The following is a 17,780-nucleotide window of genomic DNA, read 5'->3' as shown; positions in this document are numbered from 1 at the left end:
TGTGGGGGAATGTGTGGGGAGAGGAAGGCAGCAAACATAGTCCCTTCACTTTAGAAGAAACAAGGCTTAGAGGCCAAGGCTGAGTTCAGTAGACACTTTGGAGACTGATAGGTGTGAGTCTTGAAGAGTCACCGGGCAGCGGGAGGTGAGTTATCTTCATTGAGGAAGGGGAAGCTCACTGTCAGGTTTCAGATGCAGCCTCTCACACTGGCCTGGCCAGCTCTGAAGGTTCTTGCTGGTGAGAGGACGCATTGCCCTGGCTTCTCCATCTGTTTAGCTGGTGTCTTCCTCGATCTCCCGAAGCCTCATTGATCTCTCTTACCAGCTGCTTTGTGGGCTCTCTGAGCACAGGATTGGAAGCCATGCAGACAGCTGGAATCTCTGTGGCAACCCTGCCTGGCTCACTGGATGGCTGGGCTTTGAACTGGTTCATTCTGGTTGGAGAATCTATCTTCTCACTCTAGGTAGACTCAATCAGAATCTACAGAATTTAGCCTGGGGCTCTATAGGAATCCCCTGGGTCTGCTTGGAAAAATGATTAGGAATATCTGGGGTGGAGATGCAAAACCTCAGCCAGGACGAACTAACTGTATGAACGGAATGAACTGTATGGGCGTGGGGACCATCCTTTCCTCAAATGTGAAGGACGGATAATGATTTTGAACTCTGTGATCACTGAAGGATGGGTCACCATCAGCCTCTACTGTGAGAGGTTGTGAGAACACTTAGCCAAAGGCATTCCTTCTTGAAGCCACTTACCTGCCATCTTCCAGCTTAGGATGGGACCGTGCCTCCTTGGGCACTGTGGGACACACTTTGCCCACTGCATAAACAATAAATAGTTGCTCCAGCTGTTCTTCTTATCATAAGCCTTGATGGAAAATAACTCCAGCATAACCTATCAGGAGGTTAGTTTGGCCAGCCTGATACCTGATTAATTCAGATTTCACCACAAAAGAGCAAATCTCTGACCAGCTCATATGTAATTATTGCAACCAGAAAGGCTGTGTCCAAGCACTGGGGCTTCTTATTAGAAGCTTCTTTAGCCTTGGGTGTCAATAGCTAAAGGGCATCAGGACATTAGTTATCTCTAAACCATTGTGTTGCCAAAATAACTCCCACCACACAGCAGCCTGTCTCCAGCCATTGGAGATCAAAATAGAGCCTAATGGATTTAGGAAGCAATCAATGCTTCCGAAGACATTGGTGGATTGTTGCCCATAAAATATTAATTCTCCCTGTCTTTAAGAATATATTTTATATGTTAATGCATTATTGAAAGGTGTTTATAATGTTAAGCGACTTAAGACTCCGGGTCTGGTATGCTAGGATTTCTTTCCCTTTGGGATATAAATGAACAATAGGAGGCACATCAGGATCCTACTGACCACACCGGCAGCCCCGCACCAACAGCCAGGGGAGCCCGCTGTACCCTTGTAAAAGGAAGTTGTCTCATTTGTGTTTTGATGGGCACATGAGTGACTTATGTACAGCATTTCCCACCTAAGAATGTGTTTCCCTGTCAGATTTACTGGGCACTTTTATGAATTCACAACCAGGCAGCTCGGCTTTATTTGGCCTTAATGACGTGAGAGCCGGAGAGGGATGTGTGTGCATCTAAGGACTTACAGCACGAGGTAGCTGAAGGCGAGGTTACAAATCAGCGGAAAGCTGCTGGAGGGGGACTCAAAATGTACCCTCCTCACGGGGCGCACGCTGTACGTTTGGATCCTTTGGCGTGTGAGTGTGGTGTAGTGCTGCAAAGCATACAGGGTGTGTTTTGTTAACATTTCATTGTGAATTGGGTGAAGGTTTTACAGAGCAAATTATCAAGTTTTACACCCAACAGCTCACCAATTCCCGATCCCTCTCCCCATGTCTTTCCCTATTTCCATCATGCCCCACCTCCTGCCCCCCACTATCTCTCTCAGCCATGGGGATGGATATAGTTGGAAATTATCTTCTTCTTCACCCAAGTGAACACCTGCCCGTGGATTTTCCTCTCCCTGGTCATCCTCCGAAGTGCATTTCTTACAGTGTGAAAACTGTTTGCAAGGTGTATTCCTTGCTGTGTGCACTTGGCCCATTTCATGGTGCACTAAATCCTGGAAGACGTGTTCTACTGCACTTTGTATGGTGGTGGGGAATGGACCACCTTTGTCATTTCTTAGAGGGTTTAAATTTGTTTAAGAAATCTTTTTTTATATTGTGAATTGGTTCAAGGTTTAGAGAGCAGATCAGTTTTCCAGTCAACAATTCCATACACATTTTCATGTCATTGATTTCAATCCCCTCAATCTACCACGACTTACCCCACTTCCTCCCCGTGTCCTCCGTTTCCATCCCTCCTTTTGTTCCTAACCCTTCCAAAAGTTGTCCTTGGGTAAAGGTGGCCCTCTGGATCTCAACTGGTTGGTTAATCTAAGGCGGACGTACTTTCCCCGCCCGGAGAGGTCGGCTCCAGATCTGAATGGCGATGCAGGGCCACGGTCTCTGGGGTGTCACTCTTCAATGTAATGTAAACATAAGGAACTTAATCCTGCTCACAGGCATACAATATTCTTCCCGTGGTTTCAGAAGGTCTTTGATTACCGACAGAGGGCTGTTCTCTGATGTAGCTCCGTGGTCTTGTTTTCACTGTAATGCCGAAGTCCAAATGGCCCATCCAGGGTCACGTCGCTCCCGATTCAAATGACGAAGGGCACAGCCACTAACCCAAATGCCACCCATTTGAATCCACCCAGAGATGCCTGAGAAGAAATGCCCAATCACCCAGCCTTGGAAAACCCTACAGAGCCTTCTGGACTCTGACACGCAGGAGGAGAGAGTGCTAGGACACCAAGCAAAGGGCGGTCCCATCCCACCGGGCTCTGTGCAGATCTTGGCATAGGATGGGAAGGAGAGAGAAGTGGGGCTTGATTGCTCAAGCCCCTGCCTGTTAACTCTATCAAGTCATCGGCCTTTCTTCCTGGGAACCAGGCGGGACCCTGCTGCTGTGGTCCGTTCCAGCCAAGGCAGCTCTGACTCATGCCCCCCCCACCCCACTGGCACCAAACACCACCTTCATGATGGAGTGCCAGGTGGAGCATCTTCCGGCTCAGCGAGCTCCTCTTCCAGCTCAACCGTGGACAATGTTCAGTGATGATCCATGTAAGGGCTTTCACTGGCTAATTTTCAGAAGTGCTTGCAAGCCTGCCTTCCTAGTCTGTGTTGGTCTGGACGGTCTGCATAAACCCATCCAGCATGGGTGGCCTGCTGGTATTTGAAAGAATGGGGTATACCTCCCACACCATCGCAACATACAGATGAGCAAAGTGAGACGACCTATCTGAAGGGAGGTGGGGAGGGGGACCATGCAAGCGTTCTTAGCCTCAGGCAGCAGCGTAATCACACTGCATTTGACCAGGAGCGCTCTAGGTTGGACAGGGGTTGACTGCGGAGCTCATGTATCAGCGAGGTGAGAGACGAGGGAGGCCTGAACTTGGCGTGGGAAGTGTAGCTGATTGCAGACAAGTCTGTCTCTTCCACACTGGCAGGTTCCTGGAGGGCATGCGTGTGTTTTACCCACGTTCCCTTCTCTCCAAGGGCCTAGCTAGTGTGTCCTTCAGACTGATGACCGCCTTCTGAATCCAATCGTGGCTGGAAAAGACCAGAAATCATTTGCCTAAGCCCATGGGGCCACTAGTGAGAAACCACCCCCCAGCTTTCCAGGGGCCCTTCAGAGATACAATTTCTGCAGCTCTGAGCCTCGCTCCGGAACCCTGGGACACTCTTTATATTGTACGCTGTCTTTCAAATAAGATCTTAAAATAAAATCAATGGCATCTGTCATTTAAAAATATTTCATATATGCTTCTGTCTCTGCTCTTGGAAAACACTAACTCTTAGTTTTTATGCTAAATCGAGTGATCACAACCCAAGGGCTCAGCAATTTTGTACTTTAAACATTTTACTCGTGATTTATTTCCTCCCGCCATATTCATGATTAAATGTTAAACCCACACTCCTCGTCAGCAGGGACTCGCGGAACGGAGGGTGATAGGACTTTTCTCTCTCTTTTTTCCTAGTCTTAATTTGGAAGTGCTGTCTGGTCTTGGAGCCTCTGCGGCCCAGCGTCTGGCTACCTTCCCTTCTCTCCCTGCACACCCTCCCCCCCGCCCACTGCCCCTTCCCTGGAGCACCCGTTACCCGAGGCAGTGGATGAGCGCAGACCAAGGACAGAGGCCACAGGCTGCTGATTTGTCCATCAGAAAGACTGCGCTCCTCGTCCCTGGACGATAGAAATGGATGCACACTCTCCTAGAAAAAGCCCAGAACCTGGTGGCTCAGAGTGTTTGCAAATAAGAAGAGTCATTGACATGTGTACTGAAGGCTGCTGGATTTAGACCATCAGGTTGCCTCACACAAATAGGGGAGCAGATGTTTGGGAGGTGCCTGCCAGGATATTGATTGTTTTCCACCCAAATTCTGACATTGGATAGACTCCCACCCCTTCTTCTTTCCCACCTGGGTCTCCCGCCTCGCCTCCATGATAAATGGTCCCTTCTGTAAGGCTGGCTAGACCCAGGAATGAGTGCGAGTGCTGGAAGGCTGATGAAAGGCATGCTTGGCCTGAACCTCCTGGCTTGTGAACACCTCCAGTCAGGCACGCTGGCGCCACCTCACACCACAAAGCGCTTGGAAAGGCCGCTCGGTTGCAAGCCAGCTTGTGGTCATGGGAAAAGAAGGCTTTGCAATTCAGACAGACCCAGGTTGGATGCTTGGGGCGGCCACCTCCAAGCCACAGCATTGCATCAGTCCCTGACTCTTTGCGGACCCCGGTTCCCTCATCTGTACGAGGGGGCTGGCGGTGCTTCCATTTTAATGTCTGCACATCCACCTCCACTCAAAGGAGGTGCACCCGGGACTAATAGCTCTTCTCCTTTCTCTATTTGTACTTGGTTTGGGGTGAAGGCCCCGGGCCTCCAAACAGAGCCCTGGGGAAATGATGAGTGGGATCTAGGCAGGACACCAGATGACGTTGCCATCACTCTTAAAGGCCCCGTACTGATCGCTTATTTGATAGACCAGAGTGAGAGGAAGGTGGCATTTGGGACGATGCTATGTGATGCTGGGTACAAAGAAACCTGTACGAGGACCAGTCTGAGTCAACTCGGGGCCTCCACGTGTGCCAGCATAAAAATGGGATCCTCAGGGGGGTTCAATGGCTGATGTGGGGAGGGGGCAGTAGACCACCAGGCCTTTCTTCTGAGGTGCCGTAGGATGAACACAAACGTGCTCGGCAGTCAGGTGCAATAACCGCTGACATCACCCAGGCACCTCTACAGAGAAAGGTGCCAGGCGAGAGTAGCAAGACACCTGGTAAGAGAGTTGGAACACAGTTGCCAACTTCTGGTGTTTAAGCTGAGCTGGCCCGACTTCTGTGCTCTCACTGTGGGTCAGAGCTGGGGACAGGAGGGAGCTCGGGGCCACCCAGGCAGCCCGACAGATTCAAGGGAGCACAAAGTTGGTATTAAGATGTCCTGGGTTTGAACCTGAGAACGACCACCTACTGGGTGAGCTGGGTGAGCTACTGGCCCGGTGCTCAGTACCCCTGTTAGAAGCGGCATCTGTCTGACATTCTGCAGAAAGGCAAGGTGCGAAGCCATAACCAAGGTGGGAATTGTTTTCCAGAACCCAAAAAGGAAAGATTAGGATGGAGGGAAACTTGCTTACAGCCACCCAATGGCCAGAGCAGGGGCTACGTACCGCTCTCCCTTCGCCAGGCTGGCCTCTCAGATGTTGGGCAACCCTGTCCAGTATTTCCCCTGGAACTGCCCATTTCCTTGAGACGGCTCATGGCATCAGGAGCCCACTCCCGCTTTCCTCAATCCTACCTTCCTTCTTACAATTATGCTGTGCCATCAACTCTGACTTCCAGCCATGCTGCGGGCCAGAGCAGAGCTGCCCCACAGGGCTTCCTCGGCTTCCTTAGCTCTGAGTCAGCATCGACTTGATGGCAGTGGGTATGAGTGTGTCCATCTTTACCGGAGCACATTACCACGTCTTTTCTTGGTGGCTTCAAACCGCCCACCGTTTTGATTAGCCCACGAGTGCTTCAGTGCTGAACCACCAAGGTTCCCATTGGGTGTATTATTTTGACTATTAACCAATCCTAGTTTTGCTCTGGGGTCAAAGGGACTCTGGACCTCACATCTCATCATACCCAACGGGTTTTGTTCCTGGCCCATAAAGACCACAGCATCTATCAGGACTGCTCTCGGGAATTCCTTGGAAATGTCTCTTCCTCACTAGTTCCAGGTTCCCTGGCAAGCTCTGTCCTATGCCTGGCTCTACATTTTAACTCCACACCCCAACTCGCACCCCAGTCCTACTCCCCAGCAGCGGGGTAACTCTCTAGCTACCGTCTCGGGATTTTGTTTTTCCGGTGTCCTGTGTGGCTGTGAGGAGCCCCCGTGGTGTAGTGGGTACGCAGCGGGCTGCTCACCCCAAGGTCAGCAGTTTGAAACCACCAGCCATTCCTCTGGAGAAAGATGGGGCTTTCCACTCCTGTCAAGGGTTGCGGTCTTGGAAACTCACAGGGGCAGTGCTAGCCTGAGTTGGCATTGCCTTGATGGCAGTGATTGGGTGTGATTCGGGTATGGCTTTTTGAGCTTTGTTAATGACTGGATGCGCAGATCGGAGCCCGGGTGGGCCGGGAGCCGCCGAGGCCCGCTGAAGAGTTTTGGACTTGCCTCTGCAGCGAGCACAGGGCTGACAGACAGCTGACTGGCGTTTTGAGACATCCCTACGTCAGCAGGGTGGGAGGGTGGCCTCGGCCCTGGGAACTTTAGAGAATCCCCTGCTACCCCCTCTCCCTGCCTCCCTTCCAACTTGCTACTTCAAAAAGGGGTCTCCAACCTTCCCTCCCCGCTTCAGCACAGGGCCCCACTCTGTCCAATCAGCACTGACTGGCTGCCTGCCTGCCTGCCGCCCGCATCCTCCGGCTGGGCCATGATCATGCATGTCCTTCTTTGTTTCCTTGTTCAAATATGTGTCTGTGATGTGGTCGGGGCTGATAAGTAAAGAAAACTGTGTCGCTTAACAGCAGACATTTCATGACCCCGGGTCTCCCCCAAGGTGCGCGCGCCCAGCAAATTGTCGGCAAGCCCATTTATCACCGTGCTGACCTGGGACTTGGTGCGCATTTCCCTATGAAAACAGCCCCGCGCCGTCAGTTCCCATCTGCCCGCTGCCACCATAATGAAGCGAGCTTAAACTAACCGGGTGCACACTGAGCAGCCCCGGCACAAACGGCGTTGGTGGGAGACGGGCGGCATCATCTTCCTAATGGCGGATTTGTACGGGAATCCGATCCCCCCTTGAAGCTTTATTTATTTTTGGCTTTAGGTAATTGGATAGCATTAATTATTTATGTTTCATGTTGCAAGCCGGCAGGGAAAGGACAGGGAGCGGGGAGGCTGGGGGTGGGCGCAGTGCGGCAGACCAAAGGAGACTGTGGCAAGCAGCTAGTGTCGCCTGTATTTTGATGAAGAATGGCTAATTGTGGGCAGTCACCCCTAGTCGTGCTTGGTGGAAACACCTAATGTGGTTTCCGTGCACTGTTTTGTGTGCCCATCAATAAGGCAAAATGACAATTTATCACTGTTTGGGCAGCTCCTGGGCAGTCCAGTTCCGGCTCCCCCAAAGCTAATTCTACCCCCATCCGTGTGACTTTCGTGGTAAGTCTGCAAACCTTTCTTGGGCACCTCCAGTGGACCAGGCTGCTGCTGACGTCACCACCCTGTTACACTCATCTGAGCCGCACACCCAGCCTGTGAGCTGTCAGTGGAATTGTCCCCATTTTACAGATGAGCAAACAGAGGCTCAGTGGGGTTAAGTCACTGGGCTAAAGCCATAGGTAGTGAATTAGTCCAGATATGAACCCAGATCCCGCTCACGTACAGAGTCTATAGCCTTTTCATTCCGAGGATGTTAATCTTCCAAATTGAAGACGGACCCTGCCCCTAAACTCTTCAATCCCATTGGGATTTTAAGCTGCCTGATCGGATCAAGCCCTGGGAGTAGGGGAGCTTCCTCTTTTCATACTGGGCTTTCTTTATACATTGTGGAGCGAAAGGTTACTCTGTTAATTAAATGGGGAAGAAAAGGGGCTGTTGGAGGATCAGTGGCAAAGCGACTCCAATTAAACCTCTAATGAGTATATTAAGCCATGTAAATCACAGGCCCCTTTTTCTCCCTTTGGGAACAGCAGCTTCCTTTGGTGAACAAATCATTGGTCTACCCCCCATCAGCCTGGGCTTTCAGGACACCCAGAGGATGGCGGGCTGATTCCAAGTGCAGAAAAGTCAATGATGCTTGGGCGCAAGGGGCTGGGGGGCGGAGGAGAAGGTATTGGCGGTTTAAAAAGGAGAATGTTAGGAAGGAGAACCCCCCCTCCCTCCAATGGTGTTTTCACTACATCTGATTTTCACATTTACGGTAGTGTGCAGCCTAAGGTAGGCATTGTCTTTCCTGATCTTTCATTCTACTTTAAGGCACCCTGGTAGCGTAGTGGTTATGTGTTAGGCTGCTAACCACCATGTCTGCTGTTCAAGACCACCTCGTGCCCCTCGGGAGAAAGCCTGGGCTTTGTGCCCTCATAGAGGTTTGCATTCTCAGAAACTCACAGGGGCAGTTATACCTTGTCCTAGAGCAGGGGGCCTCAAACTACGGCCCACGGGCCACATGCGGCCCGCCGAGGACATTTATCCGACCCGCCGGGTGTTTTTGTCCTGTTTATTTTTTTTACTTCAAAATAAGATATGTGCAGTGTGCATAGGAATTTGTTCATAGTTTTTTTTTTTTAAACTATAGTCCGGCTCTCCAACGGGTCTGAGGGACAGTGAACTGGCCCCCTGTTAAAAAAGTGTGAGGACCCCTGTCCTAGGGCATTACTATGAGTCAGCATCGACTTAATGGTAGTGAGTTTGGTTTTCTTTGGTTTGAATTTATTTTTGGAACACCTCATCACTCCCTGTTACCCACGAGGCCTCAGCCATGCTCATGCATGGAGTCTTAAAGACTTCCCATCCTTTATTCGCCAATCTCTTCGCTTTAAGTAGCCGAGATCGTCAGGGGGTGGGGGGTGGGGGTGGGGGGTGGGTGGGGGGGGAGAGGAGTTGAAAACAGAAGAGCTGATCTGGTGGTAATTGGAATGGTGAAGGCCATGCAGACACTGGTTACTGATTCGATCACCATTCACACATTCCTCTAGCGAGCAAATGTTTACAGAGCTTCTGTGATGCTCCAGGCACCATGGCCAGCGTTTGTCTCTGCTTTTTAATTTAGCTCTCAGACAAACCTTTGAAGATGGACTTCATTATCTTAGCCTCATTCTAAAGAGTAAAAAAAAATTCAAAACCAGACTCTTGGAAGAAAATTACTTATTTAAGTTCGTGTAAGCAATCTGTTGTAGGGCTGGAATTCAAATCCAGGTCTAGCTGGCCCTGAAGTTTGGGATTTTTACCGGACCCACAAGAGAGAAATAACGAAGTGCTCTAGTCGGGACCAGGGTTTCAGTTTTCAGACTGAGAGGATTATCCACTTGTATAGGTTCTGGACAGGGAGACTGGAGCCCACAGAGAGAGGCCTTGGATGTCCAAGTTCAGACTGAGCCACCTCTCTGCCCAGCCTCCTCGATGAAGCTGCTCCCTCTCTAAGAATATTCTTTCTTCCTCCTCCTCCCCTATCAATGCCCTTTCCGTGTCCAGGGACGTGGTTTCTCTGCTAGCAAGAGGGAATCTCTTCTCTCTGAGAGAGGGAAGGGGAGCATCAGAGGTCCAATGCAGGATTTTCCCTCGTAGGCAGATGTAAATTGAGTTCTGATGACACTTAAAGGTGAACAGACTTGTCCCGTTAAGCATACATATTGGGGCACACGGTCCTGCCTGCGAAGGGACGGAGATAGTTCCCCGAGGTAAGGGGGGGAGGTGGAGGCTGAAGGGCAGGTAGACATCAATACGTATTTGCTTGTTTGAACTCCTGATCGCTAGCTTCTGCTTGGGTGTGGAGTCAATGATTTTAAAATGAAATGGAACAGGCACGTGTTTATAGAGCAACTTGGCAGCCAATCCTCCTCTGGCTCTTATGAAATCCAGCAGAGCCCAGACTGATGATGCCCGAGGGAGCATCTGCCTACCTAGAAGGGCTTCATATCCCACTGCCCACCCTCTTACATCGGAGCCACTCACACAGCGGTTTCAGAGCCTGGGTCTGCCGGTCCCAGCATCACCTGGAAGGCTTGCTGAAGGCCAGAAGGCTGGCTGCCACCTCCAGAGTTAGTAGGTCCGGGGTAGGCCCCGAGACTCTGCCTTTTCATAGACTCCCAAGCAGTGCCGACGCTCCTTGGTGCAGAGCATTGGCAGAAAGAGAAGTGTCCGTTCTAGACCACCTTGTCCACAAATTGGAACCCCTGCTGCAATCCTGAAAGGCACTGGCTTGTAGAGTCCAAAGGCCCTTCTGCGCCCCTCGCACGTTCTCGGCTCACATTCCATTGGCAGCAGTCCTGTCCTCTTTCACTTCTTCCACTTCTGCTCAGGGTCTTCCTCCTTTAATACTGAACCCCAGAGACCAAGCAGGCCGGCCGGGGCTATTCCCTCTGTGGCCAGAGTATCTTTCTTCGGTCTCTTGTAAATCTCCTCTGGCTCTCCTTGCTTCACTGTGTCCCATTTATTATTTATCAAGAAGCTCTTAGCTCAATCCCCAAGTGCCTAGAGGATGTACTACAGGGTGGAGGATGTGGAGAGGGCATGTAAAACTCCTTCCTGCCATCTGGACCAGAGGCGAACGAATTCTAGAACAAAGCTGTCCTGTTGGGTGGGTCTACTTCACTTTATGAAGCACCTTCGTGACTGGTATCTCACTGCTCGGTGCAGCATCTATAGCAGAAAGGGCAGGTATTTTGATCTTGACTGCAAAGATGAAATTGAGGCTCAGGGAGATGAAACCACCTGCCTGCGTCACAGAGCTGATGGCTCTTGGCTTGCGCTTGGAAAGAAATCCAAGGCCTTCTACTTTTCTGGCACCAAACTCATTGCCACCAATCACTCAATCAATGTCTCAAACATTGGTGGACCCAGAGACAGAGGGCCCTGGCCCAGTGTTTATTGAAAGTCTCGTAGCCAGCAGGCTGCACATTCGAGCCGCAATGGACAAGATACATGGTATGTGTGTTCATGGAGCCTGGCACAGGAGGAAGCTAGATGCAGAGAGCTACCAGTGAGGAGAGTCTTACCACAGGGGAATGACCGTACCGGTGTTTCAAGGCACAGAGCACAGGCATTCCCCCTCAATTTGAGCTTGGATAAGGGTTACCTAAAAGTGTTGCCCAAACTGAAGTTTATTCAAGGATACCCAGGGTGGCTGTGGAAAGGTATCCCAGGTAGAGACCAGTAGATGTATGTAAACCTCTGATAGTGGGGGAGAGTGGGAGTATATCTAGGGAACTAGAGTAAAATATGCAAAGGGAGAATGGATTGAGCTGAGATGGCAAAGCAAGGCGATAGCCGCATCATGTCGGACCTTTGAAGGACTTGAAGCTTTTCTTGTAGGGCCCCTCGAAGCCTTTGGAAATCTGTGGCAAAGTGGTCATGTGATGAAGCACTGCAGAGGTGGGAAAGGAGCCCTGGTGGCACTGTGGGTTAGGTGCCTCACTGCAGACCATAAGGTGGGTGCTTTGAGCCCATCAGCTGCTCCAGAGAAGAAAGAGGAGGTGGGAGACAGAGGAGGCTGTCTGAGTCCCCACAGACTTTCACTCTCAGAAACCCCAAGGAGCAGTTCTACTCTGTCCTGTAGAGCCACCACGAGTTGGGGTGGATGGGATGACAGCGGCTTCATGTGTTCAGCACAGGGGGCCATGGTGGAGGCAGAGGCCCCACCAGGTTAGGAGAGTCATTGTCTAGGTTCAGAGATGACAGTGGCTGACCTTAGGTTGCGATAGTGAATTCCAGACGTCAGTCGTTAGTAGCACTGGATGATTGATGGCATTTGGGAGGCAAGCATCGCAGTCAGATTCTGGCACAAGCCATGGAGTGCCTATGATATAGGTGCTCAGAGAATGTTGATGGAGCAGAACGCACCTGATGGGAGACATGCTTTCTCGCTGCGGCCTGATGCCTGGAGCCTTGGGGGTCGGCGGCACTGTAGGCCGGCTCTGTGCTGGAGCTTGACTGCCACCTTTCCTTCCTGTGCCCTTTTGCTCATAGCCCGGGCCGGCAAGCTGCCCACTTCAGCCGGATGCCAGGTTGCTCACCTGGGTTGTTGACATGGCATGTTGGACAATTATTTGCTTTTAGAAAACATGTAACTTTCTTGGTATCCTTAGAGGCAAGACGCTGCAGGTGAGCCTCATCAACACACTCTGCAGAAATCTACCGCAAGCCAATTAGAAGCTTAGGAGATGTCCGATGTGGACAAGCACATGAGTGAGATCCCCCTGAGCAGGCAGCAGAACCGGTTTTCCAGCTGTCTGCGCGCGTCAGGACGGCTGAGAAAGGAGGCTGCAGCAGGCCTTGGCCAAGCTCCCCCTTTTGCATGCTTCTTGGTCTGGGGCAGAGTACACAGCAGGCTGCGCTCCAAGGCCTGGTTCTTAGTCCGATGGGGAGAAATGGGAAATAATAAAATGCACATGCACGCCAATTGCTGTCATTTAGAGTTCTTAGGAATTAATACTTTACTCAGCCAATACTCCTCAGCTATATGTCATGGCAGGGCTTATGACGAGATGATTTGGGGATGATAGAGGGTAAGACGCGACTCTTGCCTTCCAGTTATTGTGCATCTAGAGATGTATGGATGGGATGACCCACTTGCCTGTATTTTGTACTCCTTGAGATCAGAGATTGCTTCTGATTAATTTCAAAAATGAGTATGGGTACTGGCATGGCAGAGGATCAATACATGCTTATTTTATGAATGGGTGGATGGACAGGTTTGTTCACTGGATGGATGGGTAGATGGTTCGTTGGGTAGGTATCTGGTACTGAGTAGTTTCAAAAGACCTTGCATAGTAAATATGCTTGTACAGTCAATGCTGCCGCTTAAACGACCCGACTGGTAGTCTCTATTCGCTCTCCGTCTTGCTGGACCCTGAGGTCTCCCACGGCTGAGTGCTCACAGCATGCTGCTGTCTGTGGCATATGCGTTACCAGGGGGGTTTAGCTCAGTTTCCTCTCAGAATTGAGCAAAGAGTTTCTATCTGGTGATACAGTTGGTGAGTAAGCCACTTGGGCATTTAGAAACGACCCGGCTCACCATATTTAAGCTACAGGGAGCACCAGAGACCACGTAGTTCAAGACCTTTTCCTTGAAAATGGGGGAGCGGACATACAGAGAGGAACAGGTGGATTCAAAGCTGAGGTAAGTTCAGTGAGAAGATTGCTTGAAATCCAATGACGATAGGCCTGCCTTTAGCCTCTGCTGCTTACTGTGCTGGGGATTGGAGCTCTCGAGCATAATCTCAGTTTGCCCCAAAGGTAAGAACCTGAGTCTGGGATGTGTAAGGGCCAGTAGCAACTCCTTTCCACAGGCATCAAGTTCGTTTCCGGCAGAACAAACATCCAAGCTAGCTCTTGGGTCATGGTCCAGTTGTCTGTCTCTTACACCTCATCCCTTACACTTTGTGGCTTCTGATTGAAGTGACAGCCACCCATGAGGCTATCATGCAATCTGGCAAAAAAAAAATACAAACAAAGCTTCAGAAAAGGCTAACGTGAAAGGAAATAAAAACAAGCGTTGGCAAAGACAGGGGGCAACTCCCACTCTCAGACACTGCTGATGGCCGTGGACATTGGAACAACTGCTGTAGAGAGCGGCCGGGCAGGGGCCACGAGAGCGAGACACTGTAAAACAGAGCTGGTTCCTTCTAGAGGAAAGGTGTGCACGATGCAGGCACAGGAAGGTTCATGCCATTAAGAGCGGAGCGAATGAGTTACAGCATACTGCACAGGACTGTTCCGTACCAAGAAGGAACAAACTAAAGCTGTGTGCAACCAGAGAGAGGAAACTTGCGAACATGAAGCGGGACCGACAGAGCCAGATGCAGACCCCTGACTGCGTGACTCCACTGAGATCACGTTGAAAATAGACACCACCATCTCCGGTGTTAGAAATCAGAAGAGTGTCTCGCCTTGGGGGCTGGGGAGTGCCTAGCCGGGAAACACAAGAGAGCTCTTAGACAATGCTGTTGTCGCGTCTCTTAGATACGCGTACTCTCGCCTCATTCACCTGATGTTCTGTATTCAGTTGCGTCCAGTGTTTACAGACCAACTGAGTTGTGAACCAGCATTGGGTGCCCTTCTCTGTACCTAAGTTGTATGTAAATCAAAACGAACCCAAACAAAGGTTAAAGAGGATCCTCCCAGTGTGTGGGCGGGGCTGAAGGCGACCTACTTTCCCTCAACACCTGCCCAGCACCATCGTTCGACCCCCAAGCATGTCATTGCTTCTGAAAGCAGTGACCACCTGCACCTCCAGCCTCACACCTTGGGAAACCACCCTTTGGCCTCCGTGCTGTGGCTGCTGGTGCAAGGGCCAGTGACCCCGAATGGTCAAGTCGATCAGGACAGCTCAACACCAGTCCATCTCACCAAGGGCATCCCACCTGCAGCCTGGCCAGCCCTCTCTTCCACCAAATGCGATACCCTCCCCCAGAAATTGCTCCCTCCCAATGGCATGTGCAAAACAAGCAAGCTGGACACGGTGCTGCTGCGGTCCATAGGTTTGCGTTAGTTCTTACTCAGAAGGAGATCGCCAGCCCTTTCCTCCTTGCCTGTCTAAGCTTGGACGCTCCCCTGAAGGGCATCCACGGGGGACCTTGCTGGTGCTTGTGAAACCAGCGCATAGCTCTCAGCCGCATAGTGACATGGGAGCCAGCCCAGGACAGCAAATGGCAGACAGAAGGTGCCAAGCTCTTTGCTTTATAAGAGAGGTGTGGCTTTTTTGGGGGAAGGGGGTGTCATAAAATACAGATTTGCCCCGCAGCACAGAAGGGTGAGATAATGACCCTCATCCCTTATTATGACAAACGAGGGTTCCCAACAGGACCATGGCAACAACGCTGGCTTTGCAGCCAGACCCTGCGGTTAGACCCCAACTCCCGGTTTTCCGCCTGCGTGACACTACCCAAGACACTGACCATTGAAGCGCCCCCATTAGGCTCCCGGCTGTAATGAAGAGCTTGCTACCTGCTCCATGAGACTCGATGAGACCGCTGCCCCGGCTCTTTCCTTGAGAAGCTCATCCCTCAGGCCATGCTGCAGCGCTAGCTTCCAGGACACGGCGGCGGCTGGCTGGCTGGAGGAAGAACACTCCTTGGAGGGGCTGTGGTTTACCTGGTCTCTGAGAGGCTGGCTTGACGCCCAATGGCAGGACACCGGTCATTTGAAGAGGCCCTGCTGAGCGATCCCTTGCAACACCGGGCATAATGTGACCAGCCATGTGGGCTGTCGGGCAGAGTGGGAAGGCCCCCAGTGCCCTCACAGGCAGGGAGGGGCGGCTGGGCTGGGCTGGGATGTAATCGCACTGAGATTTCAGCCCCAGCAGACCGTAGCTGCTGTCTGGGGTTCAGCGCAGAACAGGAGCTAGAGCCCCAGATAGGCCCTTGGGCGGATGGTGGGGCTCATCACAAAGAAGTTGCCTGCCCTTTGCATTTTAGAGCCGGGCTTCAAGACCAGCCACAAGGGCGGCAGCAATTACATAAAAGATTAAGTCAGAGGGGCAGCCTTGGAAGTAAAAACGATCCGTGACCAACGTTTGCTAACATCTTCCCTTCTCATTTCGCGTCCTCCCCACATCTCTCGCGTCCTCTGCTTGCCCTTTCTCTCCGCCCACCTTCCTGCAGGGAATCATGCCCACCACAAGGCCTTGGAGGCAGACAAGCCCGAGTTTGAGCCTGGCTTCCCCTTTTCCTATTGCATGAATCCAGTTGAGATGGCTGTTCTGAGAAGGTGAAGTGGTTGACAATCACAGGCAATCTGCCTAGCCTGTCTGAGCCTCAGTTTCCCCATCTGTGACCCCCACCCCCACCCCCAGGCGGGTGCAACAAGCACACTGAGTGGCAGAGCACGGCCAAGTACATTCCCATTTGTATCTTGTCGGCCGTGGAACACAGGCAGCAGTTTCACGTGGTTTATCTGACATCTGTGTGGCCACAGCGAGGTCACCATCCTCAGCCTCAGCGTCCACCTCATAGAATGGTTATCTGGCCACACCGGGTACACACCTTTTGTCAGTGCTAAGCACCCAACACCTGCGGGGGTTGGGCTGCTCGTGGGTCCATTCCTGCCAAAGTCATTGACTCAGGAGTGACTGTGCCGGGGGCCAGGTCAGGCACCTGACCGGCAGAGCCATGGGAGACGCTGCTGTTTCCAGCAGGGTCATCAGGTGAGCTGGGTTTTTGATGTTCTGTGGAAGCACGTGGAGAAGCCAGGCTGCTGGGCTGGACCTTTGACTCTGTTACAAGGAGGGGGAAATGCATCTGATGGCATCTACCCTGTGCCGGGCACTGCATATGCACTGCCTCTTTTGGCTCCTAATACACCCCCTAAGGTTGGTATTCTGAGCTGCAACTTTAAAAGTGAGGAAACGGACTCAGAGGTTGAGCTACTTAATGTTTATTGTGCCAACCTGGCCGATAAACACATGTGGGGTTAATTGAAGGTCAGAGGGATAAATGGCCCCGTGAGCCTCACCTTTCTAGTTCTCAGGTCTTTTGCTTTGTGATGGTCGGACAGGGTGCAGCTGCCTTAGCCAGTTCCCTGCTTCAGCTGACAAGGCTGACTTCCTGCAAGACATCCCTGGGGAGAAGCTGCATGGACCTACCCTGATGCAGCCCTGGGTGCTGGAGCAGCCGTGTGGAGACCCCTGCCACCGCTGTGATGCTTACACACTCACTGATTTGGCTTTTCTCCTGCAGCCAGCATCGTTGCTTGGCTTTTGTGAGATGGAGGAGGACTTTGTGGATTAGTGTTGGATATATGGGTTAATGGTGGACTTGTGGGCTTGGGCAGCACTGGGTTGGGATGTTTTCTTGATGTGCACTTACCCTTTATAGAAAACTCTCTTTTATACACACGAGTTTCTGTAGATTTGTTTCTGTAATGTACCCAGACTAACACAGAGGTGGAAAGTTGCTTGTCAGTATATGTCTGACTCCATTGTCCGTCTGTGATCTCTCTGTTCTCCCTGGCTCCCCCCAGGGCATGGGGGTAGGGCATGGATTGACGGGGATCCTAGAGGCAGGATTCATCTTGACCTGCATCGCTGGGATTTCCTTCCTCGTAGTCCCACAGAGAGGCCTGGGCCCGGGGAAGGGTGGAGGGGTGGGGGTGGGAAACCTCTGACTGGCTTAGTCATCTGGCTTGGAATGGACTGTTTGTGGTTTGGAAGTAACTTGACCCTTCTTTGGAGGCTGAGAATCATAAAATAGCACCAAAGCCACTTAGTCCATAGGCATTTAGTTCTTAGAGTAGCATCCAATCCCCAAAGAGGGCATGTTAGCGGAGAATCCGCAAAGCCCCAAAGAGTCAGTTCCCTCTCCCTTTGAAAGGGAGATCGGAATGCAGTTGTACGCTGCACTGTGATAAACGGACGCTCTTAGACTTTGGGTGATTCATTGTAATAAGCTGCTTTGGCAGGGAAATTATACATGCAGAATTTTTCCCTGATTGTCTTCAATTTTTAATTAATTTTGGTGTAATAAGCTGTAAGCACATTAATATCAATGAGATACTTTCTACAGT

Source organism: Tenrec ecaudatus, chromosome 4, assembly GCF_050624435.1.
Source record: "Tenrec ecaudatus isolate mTenEca1 chromosome 4, mTenEca1.hap1, whole genome shotgun sequence".
Lineage (NCBI taxonomy): Eukaryota > Metazoa > Chordata > Mammalia > Afrosoricida > Tenrecidae > Tenrec > Tenrec ecaudatus.
The sequence above is the reverse complement of the archived record's forward strand: the minus strand, read 5'-3'. Positions refer to the sequence as shown.